Below are 18,174 nucleotides of genomic sequence, written 5' to 3'. Positions count from 1 at the left end.
CGCCGCCGGGCACCCCACAGGCCCGGGCGGGGCAGCGGCCGCAGCGCCGGACACCGGAGGGGCCGCGGAGCACCCTGGGTATGCAAATCAGGCCGGTTACGAGGCGCCGCTAATGAGGAGGTGGAGCCGGCGGCGCGGATGGGCGGGGCAGCTTGGTGTTGTGGACAGCGGTGGCACAGCGGATCCATTTCCATCCCTACGGTCCGAACGGCGGGGGCATTGCTGATATTCCCCGTGGTCGCAATTCATTAACAACAACACACCCTAAAGAACGCTCAGCATTTGCTCTTTCCTTAACCAGGCATGGTTAGCTCCACCGTAATGGAGCCACAAAAATTCTCTTAAGACTCGTACTAGTTCCTCTCCACGGAAATCTTTAGTAAAAGGGGAAAGATTTATACGATCTGAAGAGAATCCAGAGTATGGCCCTGCTTGGCCCCGCACATATGCCCACGCCCTGCTGCTGCCCCAAGGGCACGGCGGCGCTCACGCAATTCCTTTTCCCAATTCCCATTCCTTCCGGCGCCTCACGCGGCCCGGCACCAGCCGCTACCACAGCCCGGCTGGCCCGACCCCGGCCCACACCGGCCCGCACCATACCGATCACAGCAAGCCATTGTTTTTGCCGGATATACAAAGCGCCGCCGTATTTAACCGAGAATACTTAGTGGCTGCCATATTTAACTGGACATTGAAGGTCAGGGTTCTAGGTCAGGGTTCTAGGTCACGGTTCTAGGTCAGGGTTCTAGGTTACGGTTCTAGATCAGGGTTCTAGGTTACGGTTCTAGATCAGGGTTCTAGGTTTCAGTTTCGGTTTCACTTACGATTTCACTTTCGGTTTCAGTTTCACTTTCGGTTTCGGTTTCACTTTCACTTTTGGTTTCGGTTTCACTTTCGGTTTCGGTTTCAGTTTCGGTTTCAGTTTCGGTTTCAGTTTCGGTTTCACTTTCGGTTTCGGTTTCACTTTCACTTTCGGTTTCAGTTTCACTTTCGGTTTCGGTTTCACTTTCAGTGTCACTTTCGGTTTCACTTTCACTTTCGGTTTCGATTTCACTTTCGCTTTCTCGGGTTCCACGTTATGGTTCTAGGTCAGGGTTCTAGGTTACGGTTCTAGATCAGGGTTCTAAGTTTCACTTTCGGTTTCACTTTCAGTTTCGGTTTCAGTTTCACTTTCGGTTTCAGTTTCACTTTCGGTTTCGGTTTCACTTTCGGTTTCAGTTTCGGGTTCACTTTCGGTTTCGATTTCACTTTCACTTTCGGTTTCGATTTCACTTTCACTTTCGGTTTCAGTTTCACTTTCGGTTTCAGTTTCACTTTCGGTTTCGGTTTCACTTTCGGTTTCAGTTTCAGTTTCACTTTCGGTTTCACTTTCGGTTTCGGTTTCACTTTCGGTTTCGGTTTCACTTTCAGTTTCAGTTTCAGTTCTAGATCAGGGGTCTAGGTTACGGTTCTAGGTCAGGGTTCTAGGTTACGGTTCTAGGTCAGGGTTCTAGGTTACGGTTCTAGGTCAGGGTTCTAGGTTTCAGTTTCAGTTTCACTTTCGGTTTCAGTTTCGGTTTCACTTTCGGTTTCAGTTTCACTTTCGGTTTCAGTTTCACTTTCAGTTTCGGTTTCACTTTCGATTTCACTTTCGGTTTCAGTTTCGGTTTCACTTTCGGTTTCGATTTCACTTTCACTTTCGGTTTCAGTTTCACTTTCGGTTTCGATTTCACTTTCACTTTCGGTTTCGGTTTCACTTTTGGTTTCACTTTCGGTTTCGGTTTCACTTTCAGTTTCGGTTTCAGTTTCACTTTCGGTTTCACTTTCGGCTTCACTTTCAGTTTCAGTTTCACTTTCGGTTTCGGTTTCACTTTCAGTTTCAGTTTCGGTTCTAGGTCAGGGTTCTAGGTCGGGGTTCTAGATCAGGGTTCTAGGTCAGGGTTCTAGGTCAGGGTTCTAGATCAGGGTTCTAGGTCAGGGTTCTAGGTCAGGGTTCTAGGTCAGGGTTCTAGGTCAGGGTTCTAGGTTACGGTTCTAGGTCAGGGTTCTAGGTTTCAGTTTCGGTTTCACTTTCGGTTTCACTTTCGGTTTCAGTTTCACTTTCGGTTTCGGTTTCACTTTCGGTTTCAGTTTCACTTTCGGTTTCGGTTTCACTTTCGGTTTCGGTTTCGGTTTCACTTTCGGTTTCAGTTTCACTTTCGGTTTCGGTTTCACTTTCGGTTTCAGTTTCGGTTTCACTTTCGGTTTCAGTTTCACTTTCGGTTTCAGTTTCACTTTCGGTTTCGGTTTCACTTTCGGTTTCGGTTTCACTTTCAGTTTCAGTTTCGGTTCTAGGTCAGGGTTCTAGGTTACGGTTCTAGGTCAGGGTTCTAGGTCAGGGTTCTAGGTTACGGTTCTAGGTCAGGGTTCTAGATCAGGGTTCTAGGTTACGGTTCTAGGTCAGGGTTCTAGGTCAGGGTTCTAGGTTACGGTTCTAGGTCAGGGTTCTAGGTCAGGGTTCCAGGTCAGGGTTCTAGATCAGGGTTCTAGGTTACGGTTCTAGGTCAGGGTTCTAGGTCAGGGTTCTAGGTTACGGTTCTAGGTTACGGTTCTAGGTCAGGGTTCTAGGTCACGGTTCTAGGTCAGGGTTCTAGATCAGGGTTCTAGGTTACGGTTCTAGGTCAGGGTTCTAGGTTACGGTTCTAGGTCAGGGTTCTAGGTTACGGTTCTAGATCAGGGTTCTAGATCAGGGTTCTAGGTTACGGTTCTAGGTCAGGGTTCTAGGTCAGGGTTCTAGGTCAGGGTTCTAGGTTACGGTTCTAGGTCAGGGTTCTAGGTTACGGTTCTAGATCAGTGTTCTAGGTTACGGTTCTAGGTCGGGGTTCTAGATCAGGGTTCTAGGTTACGGTTCTAGGTCAGGGTTCTAGGTCAGGGTTCTAGATCAGGGTTCTAGGTTACGGTTCTAGGTCAGGGTTCTAGGTCAGGTTTCTAGGTTACGGTTCTAGGTCAGGGTTCTAGGTTACGGTTCTAGGTCAGGGTTCTAGGTTTCAGTTTCGGTTTCACTTTCGGTTTCACTTTCGGTTTCGATTTCACTTTCACTTTCGGTTTCAGTTTCACTTTCGGTTTCGGTTTCACTTTTGGTTTCAGTTCCACTTTCGGTTTCGGTTTCACTTTCGGTTTCAGTTTCGGTTTCACTTTCGGTTTCAGTTTCACTTTCGGTTTCGGTTTCACTTTCGGTTTCAGTTTCAGTTTCACTTTCGGTTTCGGTTTCACTTTCGGTTTCAGTTTCAGTTTCACTTTCGGTTTCGGTTTCACTTTCGGTTTCAGTTTCAGTTTCAGTTTCGGTTTAACTTTCGGTTTCGGTTTCACTTTCACTTTCGGTTTCAGTTTCACTTTCGGTTTCGGTTTCAGTTTCACTTTCGGTTTCGGTTTCACTTTCGGTTTCAGTTTCGGTTTCACTTTCGGTTTCAGTTTCACTTTCGGTTTCAGTTTCACTTTCGGTTTCGGTTTCAGTTTCACTTTCGGTTTCGGTTTCACTTTCGGTTTCAGTTTCACTTTCGGTTTCGGTTTCGGTTTCGGTTTCAGTTTCACTTTCGGTTTCGGTTTCACTTTCGGTTTCAGTTTCAGTTTCACTTTCGGTTTCGGTTTCACTTTCGGTTTCAGTTTCAGTTTCACTTTCGGTTTCACTTTCGGTTTCGGTTTCACTTTCAGTTTCGGTTTCACTTTCAGTTTCAGTTTCGGTTCTAGGTCAGGGTTCTAGGTCAGTATTCTAGGTCAGGGTTCTAGGTTACGGTTCTAGGTCAGGGTTCTAGGTTAGGGTTCTAGATCAGGGTTCTAGGTCACGGTTCTAGATCAGGGTTCTAGGTCACGGTTCTAGGTTACGGTTCTAGGTCAGGGTTCTAGGTTACGGTTCTAGGTTACGGTTCTAGGTTACGGTTCTAGGTCAGGGGTCTCGGTTGGGGTTCTAGGTTACAGTTCTAGGTCAGGGTTCTAGGTTACGGTTCTAGATCAGGGTTCTAGGTTTCACTTTCGGTTTCAGTTTCACTTTCGGTTTCGGAAGATGGTTATTTCCTGTATGAGTTAGTCTGTCAGCAACCTGGATAGGTAGAAGTATTTGTGCTTAAAATCGAGTATTAAATTTTAATCCAAGAAATTGTTTTTATTTTATGCAGTTCGAAGAAGATCTAACATTGTGAAAGAGATGGAGAAAATGAGAAACAAGAGAGAAGAAAAGAGAGCTCAAATGAGTGAAATCAGGATCAAACGAGCACAGGTGGAGTACTCTACAATACACTTGTAAGGGGAGATTCTATATGACACTGTAATACAGTAGTTGAAATCAAAACATTTTGGACAGGCTTTGTTCTTAGAAAGCTGTACATAAGGATGGATTGATTCTGGTTTCAGAAAATTGTGAATCTTGTAAGATGCTTTGAATTGCATACAGCTGCTTGTTTAATAGGCTCTGGGGCCTTTTTCTGCTGTAACAGATCAATTACATTCACATCCATGGTTTTTCCGTGCAGGACTTTGACAGCACCTGTCCAAACTGGGAGTTTGCGCGTATGATCAAGGAATTCAGAGAAACTTTAAACTGCCAGCCAATATCTATAAGTGATCCAGTAAGTAAATACTGAGGCTACTAACTGCAGCCTGTAGACAGACTTCTCTATTTTGCACTGAAAATGTTGGCATCAAGCAGTTGGTGCATCACTGCACCTTGGGAATCATCCGAGCATATTGTGAGCTTGAGGAAGTTGCTGGTATCTGTGAGGTCACTTGGCTTTCCTATTTAGGGCTAAGCTGTCTTGTTTTACTTTGTGTCACTAGTGAAAAGCCTGTGGTTCAGCAATTATCATGCAATGATATATGACCATCAGTTTGTAAGTGGCACAGCCACTGTTGTAGAAGTAGATATAATTTAAAATTAACTATTACAGAACATGTCAATATAAGTAATATGTTAAGCAGTTTTAAATAGGTTAGAAAGTGGAGGAAGTAAAAAGAGGTTGAAAACTAGAGAACCCTGACTTGGTCAGTACACTCAGCCATTAAAAATGCTGTGTATGTATCACTGTGTGACAGGAGAAGAGCTTGTTACCTTTGCCTTCTGTCTCACCCAATGGCATATACACTTCCCAACTCAACTGAATGTGTAGCTGTGCTGTACAAATAGTTCAACTTGCTGCATCAGTAAAAAACTCCAAGTCACCAAAAACCTCTTGGGTAAATGAAATTATTAATTTGTCTGATTAATTATTTGCCCATAACTGCAGTATTGTTATCAAAAATTTTGCTGGAAAGCATTCCCATCTTATGTGTTGGAGAATGCTGCATAAAGAGAAATTATTGCAGAGTGAAAGAGCTCAGCCCTCATGATGGAGGTAGTGAAACTCAGAATCAAATGGAGACTGAGGAGATTGAGACCAGTACAGAAGGCTCAGGTCTTGAATTCAATGTATGTGTGTGCAGTGGCTAAACAGAACTCAAAGCTGGGAACAACTTGCTGTTCTTACCTGGGCTGTTTCTTGCAGCTCTCCAAGGATGAGGAAGAGGAACTCTCTCCCCACATGTTCAGCTATCGAGAGGTTATGGCTCAAATTAGTGAATGGGAGGAGAAGGTTATAGAACAGCTCAGAGAACTGAGACAGGTATGGGAAACAGCAAACCCAGCTCAGGCCACCTTCTATACGTTGATAGCGGCTTGCTTTGTCTGAGTCAAGTGCTGCTGGGGCAGCAATGCAAGATGCTGTACCAGTGGTGTTACTTTTTCCTCACTGCCAACTTTTCCCTGTCTTTTCTGGCCCAGCTGGTTAAACTGGGGCATTCCACTGTTTTTGCCAGTTCCCTTTCCCCTCCAAATAACAACCTCTACTTGCTGCTAATGAGCACTGACTGCTCCTGGTCTGTAGAAGCTCAGCTATGTCGATTAGACTGCCAGATTTGAAGAAACTAACTGAATTTCTCTTGGGAATCACAGAGAAGCCAGATTATGATCTTGAGACCTTTGTGAGCAGAGCTAAGTACTTTGTGGAGGACAGCTCAAGAAATTTCCTCAGTGTCAGAGGTATGTTAGAGCCTATATCTGACTATGACTGTCAGTAATGCTTTTCCAAAGACCTGGAAGTAACACCAGCATACCTGTGGGGGTTTGAGCACCCAGTCCTGTGTAGCTCTGAGGTCTTCTGAGAGCGACGGCTGGACTGGAGAGTTGATCAGTCGCCCTGTTGTTTTTACCTTTCTTTACAGAAACACTGGATGCCCTGGGAACTGCCATGCAACTGGAGGAGCAAGCCAGCAAGCAGATAAGCCAGCAGAGGCCTTAGTCATTATAGCAAAACCTGGTTCACAAGCAATGTTGCATGCACTTGTCTTGTCTTGCATGTTTGTCAGTGGTTTGTATGACTCCTGTTTTAAATGTTGTAGGGTATCTGCAGGTCATATGCCCAAGGGCAGTGAACACAGCAGTCTTTTTCTTCATAGCCTGAATCAGGGTACTCAGAAAAGTGCTAAAATGCACCTACTGCAAGGCTTGGGTAGGGGGCCTGAGAGTCTGCAGTCTGCCTGAGATATTTGGCATCTGGCCCTTTGCTAGTGACACTGGTCTCCCCTAAGAGAACTAAATACATATGTATAGGTTATGTATACACATAACCTTTTCCAGATATGCTTAAAACATTGCAAAACTGTTGAAGGTTTTGCTTTTATAGAAAGAGAATGGACTATGTGATTGTTAAAACCAGTATTTTAAGAAGTTGAATAAATAAATGCTCTTGGATCTCATTATCTTATCTGTCCTATAAAAAATATTTCTTCCTGATTTTGGTAAAGTTTAACAGCTCCTAAAGACTGGCTGGTTGTTGGTAGGGAGGCTGTTTTCTTGGATGAAGTTTCTTTTCAAAGTCTTTATATTGTAATGTTTACATAAAAATCACTCAAAATATGTTTTGTCTCTTAATTTTGAGATGCTGCTGGGAACTCCTAACGCGGGAAGCTGGCTTAGGTGTAGCTATCTGCTCCCATGGCCCTTGTGTGCAGCCTGGGTCCAGATTGCCCCGCAGACCTTTCCTTTGGGAAAGAGCAGGTTAGGGGAGGAGCAGTTGTAAGGCATTTGCTCTTTCTCATTTATTCAGCTCAGTTCAGCATTTGTCCTCAAAAGCACAAAATAGTTGTGAGCAATAGGTTCAGCAACACAGGATGCAGGTATCCAAACATCAGATCACAAAGGGACCCTCTACCATTACTCCTTCTTTTCTTATAGCTACCTTCTCCCTTTGAAAGTCAAGGGTGTAATTTAAGTGACAGAGCCCCACCCCAGCTCTGCATCTGCCATCTGTGGACTGCATCCTTGCTGTATGTCTGGAGATGCCAACTAACTTGAAGGCCAGTTACTCAACCTGGGCTGGATCAATTGTGTGCTATGTTTCAGGGCTGGCCTGGAACAGACAGCAAAAGAGCTAGGGATCTTTGAGGGGTGTAAGCAAACATCAGTCACAAGCATTTAAAGAAGGGATACTTCAACCCAGGCATGGTCCTTCTCCACAGCTGGGGCACTTTGTGCTCAACGTCTTAGGTTCTGGGAGCAGACTGGGGCTGAGTGCTCTGAGGGTTTCTGAAGTGTGGAAGCTGACTTGGACCTGGGCTCTGCCTGCATCACACTAAGATGGCACAGCCAGAGCAGAAGGGCTGTTATGCCCTACTACGTTTGGACAAAAGCAAGACAATCCTGTTCTACTTCAGGTGTTAGTACTCTTGGATTATCTAGCCTTTTCCTGTGTAAGGAATGAAGTATTGCCACTACCTTCCCTCTGTGCCTAACATTGCTTATTTTCCCTTTATCCACCTTAGGAGTTAGAGACCTGATCTGCAGGCCATCAGCTCCTACCCTGGAAAATGCTGTGTTCCTGTCCTGGCCTAGTAGCAGCAACAGACAAAGTAAACAAGAAGTGTTCAGCTGTGCATAGATTAACAATCATTTAATAAGACTGGGGCTTGTTGAGAACTAACTGTTCTTCCTGGTCTGTATTAAAGTCTTGCAAATTTCTTGTGTGACCATAAAAAGCCTAGGACTCAAACATTACCACCCGTACTTCTGAGAGGGTGTCACTGGAAAACTCCTCAGGTTTGCTTCCCTACTCACCAAACATTTTCTGTCCTCTGCTTTTGCAGAAAAGGTGTTCTGACAGCACTATCTTGTGGACACAGCAGGAAATTAATACTGAATAAACCAATTTTAGTGCAAATGGCTGAATTTCTTTAAGGATTGAGTGCACAATCATAGGCACTAGCTTTTTCCAGTGGGTGGCTGATGTTATAAAATGGTGCTTCACTGCTGGCTGTAGCTCCTAGCTGTGTGGAGAATGCAGTGGCCATGAACAATGCAGTACCTTTCAGGCCTGTGCAGAACATACGTTGCTTCAAGCCCCAGCCATCAAGGGTGACAATACACAAAACCAGTGCAGATTTCACATCTCCCTGTGACTGAAATTTCAAGCCAGCTCCAGTGGCAGTAGAAGGGAGGGTCTGAGTACTACCTGCAGGCAGCGATTCTGCCTCATTCCCAAACACACCCATCTCCAGGGCTGGAGACTTGTCAGAGCTGGGATACTCAGCGAAGAGGTGTGCCAGAGCTGAATGGGTGAATCTTTCCTGGGAGGAGTGTGTCCAAGTCCTTGCCTACTGAAAGGAAGCCATTTCTCCAAGGCTCTTTTTATGGTCCTGTAAATTCTGCTCCAGTTTCTTACTCAATGGCTTTTGTGGCAGCTGCTAATTAAACATACTCTCTCAGCCAAAATGTGTCTGTGTATGTGGACCACTAGGAAGGAAAGAATGATGCTTTGCTAACTTCTGAGATATTAGAGGTGGAGTTATGCTGCTAGCATGAAAGGAGGATGGATGTAGTGTATGCTGTGTGTATGTATAATGATCTATGCACATGCATGTGCCGCTATGCTCAGGCAACCTGGGCTACTGTGGCCTGCGCTGCTGAGCTGGGACAGGAAACACCTAGCACTGGAACTGTTCACCATCCTCACCCAGCAGCCCTCAGCACATCTCTGGAGGCCTGCAGGGTAGCATTAATGCTAGAGGCAGCCCCTGCCTGGAGCCGGGCAGCCTTTGCTGCTGCACCCCTCGCCTCAGGGGACAGCCCCCTGCTCCTCCCCTAACCTGTGAAGGTGACGGCTGAGCCCTGCAGGTGCTGACGGACCCTGAGTGAAAGACCCTGCTTGTCGCTCTGGAAGGCCACCCGGGGGCAAAGGTAGCGCACTCTAAAAAGCGTACACACAACAAGGTATAACAACCCCCTGCAAACCCTGTCGGCCTTAGCTCAATTGCAGCATTTGTAAGCTCTATTTTTAACCCAAGAAATTGTAGCTCCACCGAAGCGGAGCCTCAAAAAATTTCTCGACACTCGTGCCTGTTCCTCTCCACGGAAATCTTTAGTAAAAGGCGAAAGATTTATACGATCTGAAGAGAAACCAGAGTATAACACTGCCTCCCCTCGCCGACATACCCACCGACTGCTCTGCCCCCACACACGGAGGGCGACGCTCGCCCGCCCGCCGCTCCCGGCCCCGCAGCCCCGGCTGGTCCCGGCCCCGGGGGCCGCACACCTCACACCGCCGCCGGGCACCCCACAGGCCCGGGCGGGGCAGCGGCCGCAGCGCCGGACACCGGAGGGGCCGCGGAGCACCCTGGGTATGCAAATCAGGCCGGTTACGAGGCGCCGCTAATGAGGAGGTGGAGCCGGCGGCGCGGATGGGCGGGGCAGCTTGGTGTTGTGGACAGCGGTGGCACAGCGGATCCATTTCCATCCCTACGGTCCGAACGGCGGGGGCATTGCTGATATTCCCCGTGGTCGCAATTCATTAACAACAACACACCCTAAAGAACGCTCAGCATTTGCTCTTTCCTTAACCAGGCATGGTTAGCTCCACCGTAATGGAGCCACAAAAATTCTCTTAAGACTCGTACTAGTTCCTCTCCACGGAAATCTTTAGTAAAAGGGGAAAGATTTATACGATCTGAAGAGAATCCAGAGTATGGCCCTGCTTGGCCCCGCACATATGCCCACTCCCTGCTGCTGCCCCAAGGGCACGGCGACGCTCACGCAATTCCTTTTCCCAATTCCCATTCCTTCCGGCGCCTCACGCGGCCCGGCACCAGCCGCTACCACAGCCCGGCTGGCCCGACCCCGGCCCACACCGGCCCGCACCATACCGATCACAACAAGCCATTGTTTTTGCCGGATATACAAAGCGCCGCCGTATTTAACCGAGAATACTTAGCGGCTGCCATATTTAACTGGACATTGAAGGTCAGGGTTCTAGGTCAGGGTTCTAGGTCAGGGTTCTAGGTTACAGTTCTAGGTCAGGGTTCTAGGTCACGGTTCTAGGTCAGGGTTCTAGGTCACGGTTCTAGGTCAGGGTTCTAGGTCACGGTTCTAGGTCAGGGTTCTAGGTCAGGGTTCTAGGTTACAGTTCTAGGTCAGGGTTCTAGGTCAGGGTTCTAGGTTACGGTTCTAGATCAGGGTTCTAGGTTTCAGTTTCGGTTTCACTTTCGGTTTCACTTTCGGTTTCAGTTTCACTTTCGATTTCAGTTTCGGTTTCACTTTCGGTTTCGATTTCACTTTCGGTTTCACTTTCGGTTTCACTTTCACTTTCGGTTTCGATTTCACTTTCGCTTTCTCGGGTTCCACGTTATGGTTCTAGGTCAGGGTTCTAGGTCAGGGTTCTAGGTTACGGTTCTAGATCAGGGTTCTAAGTTTCACTTTCGGTTTCAGTTTCACTTTCGGTTTCACTTTCAGTTTTGGTTTCAGTTTCACTTTCGGTTTCGGTTTCACTTTCGGTTTCAGTTTCGGTTTCACTTTCGGTTTCGATTTCACTTTCACTTTCGGTTTCGATTTCACTTTCACTTTCGGTTTCAGTTTCACTTTCGGTTTCAGTTTCACTTTCGGTTTCGGTTTCACTTTCGGTTTCAGTTTCGCTTTCGGTTTCAGTTTCAGTTTCACTTTCGGTTTCACTTTCGGTTTCGGTTTCACTTTCGGTTTCGGTTTCACTTTCAGTTTCAGTTTCAGTTCTAGATCAGGGGTCTAGGTTACGGTTCTAGGTCAGGGTTCTAGGTTACGGTTCTAGGTCAGGGTTCTAGGTTTCAGTTTCAGTTTCACTTTCAGTTTCGGTTTCACTTTCGGTTTCAGTTTCACTTTCGGTTTCAGTTTCGGTTTCACTTTCGGTTTCAGTTTCACTTTCGGTTTCGATTTCACTTTCACTTTCGGTTTCGGTTTCACTTTTGGTTTCACTTTCGGTTTCGGTTTCACTTTCAGTTTCGGTTTCAGTTTCACTTTCGGTTTCACTTTCGGCTTCACTTTCAGTTTCAGTTTCACTTTCGGTTTCGGTTTCACTTTCAGTTTCAGTTTCGGTTCTAGGTCAGGGTTCTAGGTCACGGTTCTAGGTCAGGGTTCTAGGTCAGGGTTCTAGGTCAGGGTTCTAGGTCAGGGTTAGGTCGGGGTTCTAGATCAGGGTTCTAGGTCAGGGTTCTAGGTCACGGTTCTAGGTCAGGGTTCTAGGTCAGGGTTCTAGGTCAGGGTTCTAGGTCAGGGTTCTAGGTTACGGTTCTAGGTCGGGGTTCTAGATCAGGGTTCTAGATCAGGGTTCTAGGTTACGGTTCTAGGTTACGGTTCTAGGTCAGGGTTCTAGGTCAGGGTTCTAGGTCAGGGTTCTAGGTCAGGGTTCTAGGTCAGGGTTCTAGGTCACGGTTCTAGGTCAGGGTTCTAGGTTACGGTTCTAGGTCAGGGTTCTAGATCACGGTTCTAGGTCAGGGTTCTAGGTCAGGGTTCTAGATCAGGGTTCTAGGTCAGGGTTCTAGGTTTCAGTTTCGGTTTCACTTTCGGTTTCACTTTCGGTTTCAGTTTCACTTTCGGTTTCGGTTTCAGTTTCACTTTCGGTTTCGGTTTCGGTTTCACTTTCGGTTTCAGTTTCACTTTCGGTTTCGGTTTCACTTTCGGTTTCAGTTTCACTTTCGGTTTCACTTTCGGTTTCAGTTTCACTTTCGGTTTCGGTTTCACTTTCGGTTTCAGTTTCACTTTCGGTTTCAGTTTCGGTTTCACTTTCGGTTTCGGTTTCACTTTCGGTTTCTGTTTCACTTTCGGTTTCACTTTCGGTTTCGGTTTCACTTTCAGTTTCAGTTTCGGTTCTAGGTCAGGGTTCTAGGTTACGGTTCTAGGTCAGGGTTCTAGGTCAGGGTTCTAGGTTACGGTTCTAGGTCAGGGTTCTAGGTTACAGTTCTAGGTCAGGGTTCTAGGTTACGGTTCTAGATCAGGGTTCTAGGTTACGGTTCTAGATCAGGGTTCTAGGTCAGGGTTCTAGATCAGGGTTCTAGGTCAGGGTTCTAGGTTACGGTTCTAGATCAGGGTTCTAGATCAGGGTTCTAGGTTACGGTTCTAGGTCAGGGGTCTAGGTCACGGTTCCAGGTCAGGGTTCTAGATTAGGGTTCTAGGTTACGGTTCTAGGTCAGGGTTCTAGGTTACGGTTCTAGGTTACGGTTCTAGGTCAGGGTTCTAGGTTTCAGTTTCGGTTTCACTTTCACTTTCGGTTTCGGTTTCGGTTTCAGTTTCACTTTCGGTTTCACTTTCGGTTTCAGTTTCACTTTCGGTTTCGGTTTCACTTTCGGTTTCAGTTTCGGTTTCACTTTCGGTTTCAGTTTCACTTTCGGTTTCGGTTTCACTTTCGGTTTTAGTTTCAGTTTCACTTTCGGTTTCGGTTTCACTTTCGGTTTCAGTTTCACTTTCGGTTTCGGTTTCACTTTCGGTTTCAGTTTCGGTTTCACTTTCGGTTTCAGTTTCACTTTCGGTTTCGGTTTCACTTTCGGTTTTAGTTTCAGTTTCACTTTCGGTTTCGGTTTCACTTTCGGTTTCAGTTTCAGTTTCACTTTCGGTTTCACTTTCGGTTTCGGGTTCACTTTCGGTTTCAGTTTCACTTTCGGTTTCGGTTTCAGTTTCACTTTCGGTTTCAGTTTCAGTTTCACTTTCGGTTTCACTTTCGGTTTCACTTTCACTTTCGGTTTCAGTTTCACTTTCGGTTTCGGTTTCAGTTTCACTTTCGGTTTCGGTTTCACTTTCGGTTTCAGTTTCACTTTCGGTTTCAGTTTCACTTTCGGTTTCGGTTTCAGTTTCACTTTCGGTTTCGGTTTCACTTTCGGTTTCAGTTTCACTTTCGGTTTCAGTTTCACTTTCGGTTTCGGTTTCACTTTCGGTTTCGCTTTCGGTTTCACTTTCGGTTTCAGTTTCACTTTCGGTTTCGGTTTCACTTTCGGTTTCAGTTTCAGTTTCAGTTTCACTTTCGGTTTCACTTTCGGTTTCGGTTTCACTTTCAGTTTCAGTTTCGGTTCTAGGTCAGGGTTCTAGGTCACGGTTCTAGGTTACGGTTCTAGGTCAGGGTTCTAGGTTACGGTTCTAGGTCAGGGTTCTAGGTTAGGGTTCTAGGTCACGGTTCTAGATCAGGGTTCTAGGTCACGGTTCTAGGTTACGGTTCTAGGTCAGGGTTCTAGGTTACGGTTCTAGGTTACGGTTCTAGGTTACGGTTCTAGGTCAGGGGTCTCGGTTGGGGTTCTAGGTTACAGTTCTAGGTCAGGGTTCTAGGTTACGGTTCTAGATCAGGGTTCTAGGTTTCAGTTTCAGTTTCAGTTTCACTTTCGGTTTCAGTTTCACTTTCGGTTTCGGAAGATGGTTATTTCCTGTATGAGTTAGTCTGTCAGCAACCTGGATAGGTAGAAGTATTTGTGCTTAAAATCGAGTATGAAATTTTAATCCAAGAAATTGTTTTTATTTTATGCAGTTCGAAGAAGATCTAACATTGTGAAAGAGATGGAGAAAATGAGAAACAAGAGAGAAGAAAAGAGAGCTCAAATGAGTGAAATCAGGATCAAACGAGCACAGGTGGAGTACTCTACAATACACTTGTAAGGGGAGATTCTATATGACACTGTAATACAGTAGTTGAAATCAAAACATTTTGGACAGGCTTTGTTCTTAGAAAGCTGTACATAAGGATGGATTGATTCTGGTTTCAGAAAATTGTGAATCTTGTAAGATGCTTTGAATTGCATACAGCTGCTTCTTTAATAGGCTCTGGGGCCTTTTTCTGCTGTAACAGATCAATTACATTCACATCCATGGTTTTTCCGTGCAGGACTTTGACAGCACCTGTCCAAACTGGGAGTTTGCGCGTATGATCAAGGAATTCAGAGAAACTTTAAACTGCCAGCCAATATCTATAAGTGATCCAGTAAGTAAATACTGAGGCTACTAACTGCAGCCTGTAGACAGACTTCTCTATTTTGCACTGAAAATGTTGGCATCAAGCAGTTGGTGCATCACTGCACCTTGGGAATCATCTGAGCATATTGTGAGCTTGAGGAAGTTGCTGGTATCTGTGAGGTCACTTGGCTTTCCTATTTAGGGCTAAGCTGTCTTGTTTTACTTTGTGTCACTAGTGAAAAGCCTGTGGTTCAGCAATTATCATGCAATGATATATGACCATCAGTTTGTAAGTGGCACAGCCACTGTTGTAGAAGTAGATATAATTTAAAATTAACTATTACAGAACATGTCAATATAAGTAATATGTTAAGCAGTTTTAAATAGGTTAGAAAGTGGAGGAAGTAAAAAGAGGTTGAAAACTAGAGAACCCTGACTTGGTCAGTACACTCAGCCATTAAAAATGCTGTGTATGTATCACTGTGTGACAGGAGAAGAGCTTGTTACCTTTGCCTTCTGTCTCACCCAATGGCATATACACTTCCCAACTCAACTGAATGTGTAGCTGTGCTGTACAAATAGTTCAACTTGCTGCATCAGTAAAAAACTCCAAGTCACCAAAAACCTCTTGGGTAAATGAAATTATTAATTTGTCTGATTAATTATTTGCCCATAACTGCAGTATTGTTATCAAAAATTTTGCTGGAAAGCATTCCCATCTTATGTGTTGGAGAATGCTGCATAAAGAGAAATTATTGCAGAGTGAAAGAGCTCAGCCCTCATGATGGAGGTAGTGAAACTCAGAATCAAATGGAGACTGAGGAGATTGAGACCAGTACAGAAGGCTCAGGTCTTGAATTCAATGTATGTGTGTGCAGTGGCTAAACAGAACTCAAAGCTGGGAACAACTTGCTGTTCTTACCTGGGCTGTTTCTTGCAGCTCTCCAAGGATGAGGAAGAGGAACTCTCTCCCCACATGTTCAGCTATCGAGAGGTTATGGCTCAAATTAGTGAACGGGAGGAGAAGGTTATAGAACAGCTCAGAGAACTGAGACAGGTATGGGAAACAGCAAACCCAGCTCAGGCCACCTTCTATACGTTGATAGCGGCTTGCTTTGTCTGAGTCAAGTGCTGCTGGGGCAGCAATGCAAGATGCTGTACCAGTGGTGTTACTTTTTCCTCACTGCCAACTTTTCCCTGTCTTTTCTGGCCCAGCTGGTTAAACTGGGGCATTCCACTGTTTTTGCCAGTTCCCTTTCCCCTCCAAATAACCTCTACTTGCTGCTAATGAGCACTGACTGCTCCTGGTCTGTAGAAGCTCAGCTATGTCGATTAGACTGCCAGATTTGAAGAAACTAACTGAATTTCTCTTGGGAATCACAGAGAAGCCAGATTATGATCTTGAGACCTTTGTGAGCAGAGCTAAGTACTTTGTGGAGGACAGCTCAAGAAATTTCCTCAGTGTCAGAGGTATGTTAGAGCCTATATCTGACTATGACTGTCACTAATGCTTTTCCAAAGACCTGGAAGTAACACCAGCATACCTGTGGGGGTTTGAGCACCCAGTCCTGTGTAGCTCTGAGGTCTTCTGAGAGCGACGGCTGGACTGGAGAGTTGATCAGTCGCCCTGTTGTTTTTACCTTTCTTTACAGAAACACTGGATGCCCTGGGAACTGCCATGCAACTGGAGGAGCAAGCCAGCAAGCAGATAAGCCAGCAGAGGCCTTAGTCATTATAGCAAAACCTGGTTCACAAGCAATGTTGCATGCACTTGTCTTGTCTTGCATGTTTGTCAGTGGTTTGTATGACTCCTGTTTTAAATGTTGTAGGGTATCTGCAGGTCATATGCCCAAGGGCAGTGAACACAGCAGTCTTTTTCTTCATAGCCTGAATCAGGGTACTCAGAAAAGTGCTAAAATGCACCTACTGCAAGGCTTGGGTAGGGGGCCTGAGAGTCTGCAGTCTGCCTGAGATATTTGGCATCTGGCCCTTTGCTAGTGACACTGGTCTCCCCTAAGAGAACTAAATACATATGTATAGGTTATGTATACACATAACCTTTTCCAGATATGCTTAAAACATTGCAAAACTGTTGAAGGTTTTGCTTTTATAGAAAGAGAATGGACTATGTGATTGTTAAAACCAGTATTTTAAGAAGTTGAATAAATAAATGCTCTTGGATCTCATTATCTTATCTGTCCTATAAAAAATATTTCTTCCTGATTTTGGTAAAGTTTAACAGCTCCTAAAGACTGGCTGGTTGTTGGTAGGGAGGCTGTTTTCTTGGATGAAGTTTCTTTTCAAAGTCTTTATATTGTAATGTTTACATAAAAATCACTCAAAATATGTTTTGTCTCTTAATTTTGAGATGCTGCTGGGAACTCCTAACGCGGGAAGCTGGCTTAGGTGTAGCTATCTGCTCCCATGGCCCTTGTGTGCAGCCTGGGTCCAGATTGCCCTGCAGACCTTTCCTTTGGGAAAGAGCAGGTTAGGGGAGGAGCAGTTGTAAGGCATTTGCTCTTTCTCATTTATTCAGCTCAGTTCAGCATTTGTCCTCAAAAGCACAAAATAGTTGTGAGCAATAGGTTCAGCAACACAGGATGCAGGTATCCAAACATCAGATCACAAAGGGACCCTCTACCATTACTCCTTCTTTTCTTATAGCTACCTTCTCCCTTTGAAAGTCAAGGGTGTAATTTAAGTGACAGAGCCCCACCCCAGCTCTGCATCTGCCATCTGTGGACTGCATCCTTGCTGTATGTCTGGAGATGCCAACTAACTTGAAGGCCAGTTACTCAACCTGGGCTGGATCAATTGTGTGCTATGTTTCAGGGCTGGCCTGGAACAGACAGCAAAAGAGCTAGGGATCTTTGAGGGGTGTAAGCAAACATCAGTCACAAGCATTTAAAGAAGGGATACTTCAACCCAGGCATGGTCCTTCTCCACAGCTGGGGCACTTTGTGCTCAACGTCTTAGGTTCTGGGAGCAGACTGGGGCTGAGTGCTCTGAGGGTTTCTGAAGTGTGGAAGCTGACTTGGACCTGGGCTCTGCCTGCATCACACTAAGATGGCACAGCCAGAGCAGAAGGGCTGTTATGCCCTACTACGTTTGGACAAAAGCAAGACAATCCTGTTCTACTTCAGGTGTTAGTACTCTTGGATTATCTAGCCTTTCCCTGTGTAAGGAATGAAGTATTGCCACTACCTTCCCTCTGTGCCTAACATTGCTTATTTTCCCTTTATCCACCTTAGGAGTTAGAGACCTGATCTGCAGGCCATCAGCTCCTACCCTGGAAAATGCTGTGTTCCTGTCCTGGCCTAGTAGCAGCAACAGACAAAGTAAACAAGAAGTGTTCAGCTGTGCATAGATTAACAATCATTTAAGACTGGGGCTTGCTGAGAACTGACTGTTCTTCCTGGTCTGTATTAAAGTCTTGCAAATTTCTTGTGTGACCATAAAAAGCCTAGGACTCAAACATTACCACCCGTACTTCTGAGAGGGTGTCACTGGAAAACTCCTCAGGTTTGCTTCCCTACTCACCAAACATTTTCTGTCCTCTGCTTTTGCAGAAAAGGTGTTCTGACAGCACTATCTTGTGGACACAGCAGGAAATTAATACTGAATAAACCAATTTTAGTGCAAATGGCTGAATTTCTTTAAGGATTGAGTGCACAATCATAGGCACTAGCTTTTTCCAGTGGGTGGCTGATGTTATAAAATGGTGCTTCACTGCTGGCTGTAGCTCCTAGCTGTGTGGAGAATGCAGTGGCCATGAACAATGCAGTACCTTTCAGGCCTGTGCAGAACATACGTTGCTTCAAGCCCCAGCCATCAAGGGTGACAATACACAAAACCAGTGCAGATTTCACATCTCCCTGTGACTGAAATTTCAAGCCAGCTCCAGTGGCAGTAGAAGGGAGGGTCTGAGTACTACCTGCAGGCAGCGATTCTGCCTCATTCCC

At 45.6% G+C, this 18,174-nt stretch overlaps 3 long non-coding RNA genes and 3 other non-coding genes across 6 annotated transcripts; 3 read left to right on the top strand and 3 right to left on the bottom strand.

The window, feature by feature from the left end:
• Positions 1-310: 310 nt before the first annotated feature.
• LOC147651702 (U5 spliceosomal RNA) lies at positions 311-424 on the bottom strand. The gene has a single exon (XR_015274188.1). It is a non-coding gene; the product is annotated as a U5 spliceosomal RNA (small nuclear RNA).
• Positions 425-2,963: 2,539 nt separating this feature from the next.
• On the top strand, positions 2,964-6,901 carry LOC147651701 (uncharacterized). The gene is made up of 5 exons (XR_015273770.1): positions 2,964-4,231; positions 4,485-4,580; positions 5,493-5,609; positions 5,900-6,025; positions 6,208-6,901. It is a non-coding gene; the product is annotated as an uncharacterized LOC147651701 (long non-coding RNA).
• Positions 6,902-7,503: 602 nt separating this feature from the next.
• On the top strand, positions 7,504-8,019 carry LOC147651700 (uncharacterized). Its single transcript, XR_015273771.1, has 2 exons — positions 7,504-7,700; positions 7,807-8,019. It is a non-coding gene; the product is annotated as an uncharacterized LOC147651700 (long non-coding RNA).
• Positions 8,020-9,331: 1,312 nt separating this feature from the next.
• On the bottom strand, positions 9,332-9,446 carry LOC147651699 (U5 spliceosomal RNA). The gene has a single exon (XR_015274183.1). It is a non-coding gene; the product is annotated as a U5 spliceosomal RNA (small nuclear RNA).
• Positions 9,447-9,889: 443 nt separating this feature from the next.
• LOC147651698 (U5 spliceosomal RNA) lies at positions 9,890-10,003 on the bottom strand. The gene has a single exon (XR_015274187.1). It is a non-coding gene; the product is annotated as a U5 spliceosomal RNA (small nuclear RNA).
• A 5,553-nt stretch (positions 10,004-15,556) lies between these two features.
• Positions 15,557-17,855, top strand: LOC147651697 (uncharacterized). Its single transcript, XR_015273587.1, has 3 exons — positions 15,557-15,682; positions 15,865-17,357; positions 17,464-17,855. It is a non-coding gene; the product is annotated as an uncharacterized LOC147651697 (long non-coding RNA).
• Positions 17,856-18,174: the final 319 nt, after the last annotated feature.

This window comes from Cyanistes caeruleus, chromosome 9 (assembly GCF_971803275.1).
Source record: "Cyanistes caeruleus chromosome 9, bCyaCae1.hap1.1, whole genome shotgun sequence".
Taxonomy (NCBI): Eukaryota; Metazoa; Chordata; class Aves; order Passeriformes; family Paridae; genus Cyanistes; species Cyanistes caeruleus.
The sequence above is the reverse complement of the archived record's forward strand: the minus strand, read 5'-3'. Positions and strand labels throughout refer to the sequence as shown.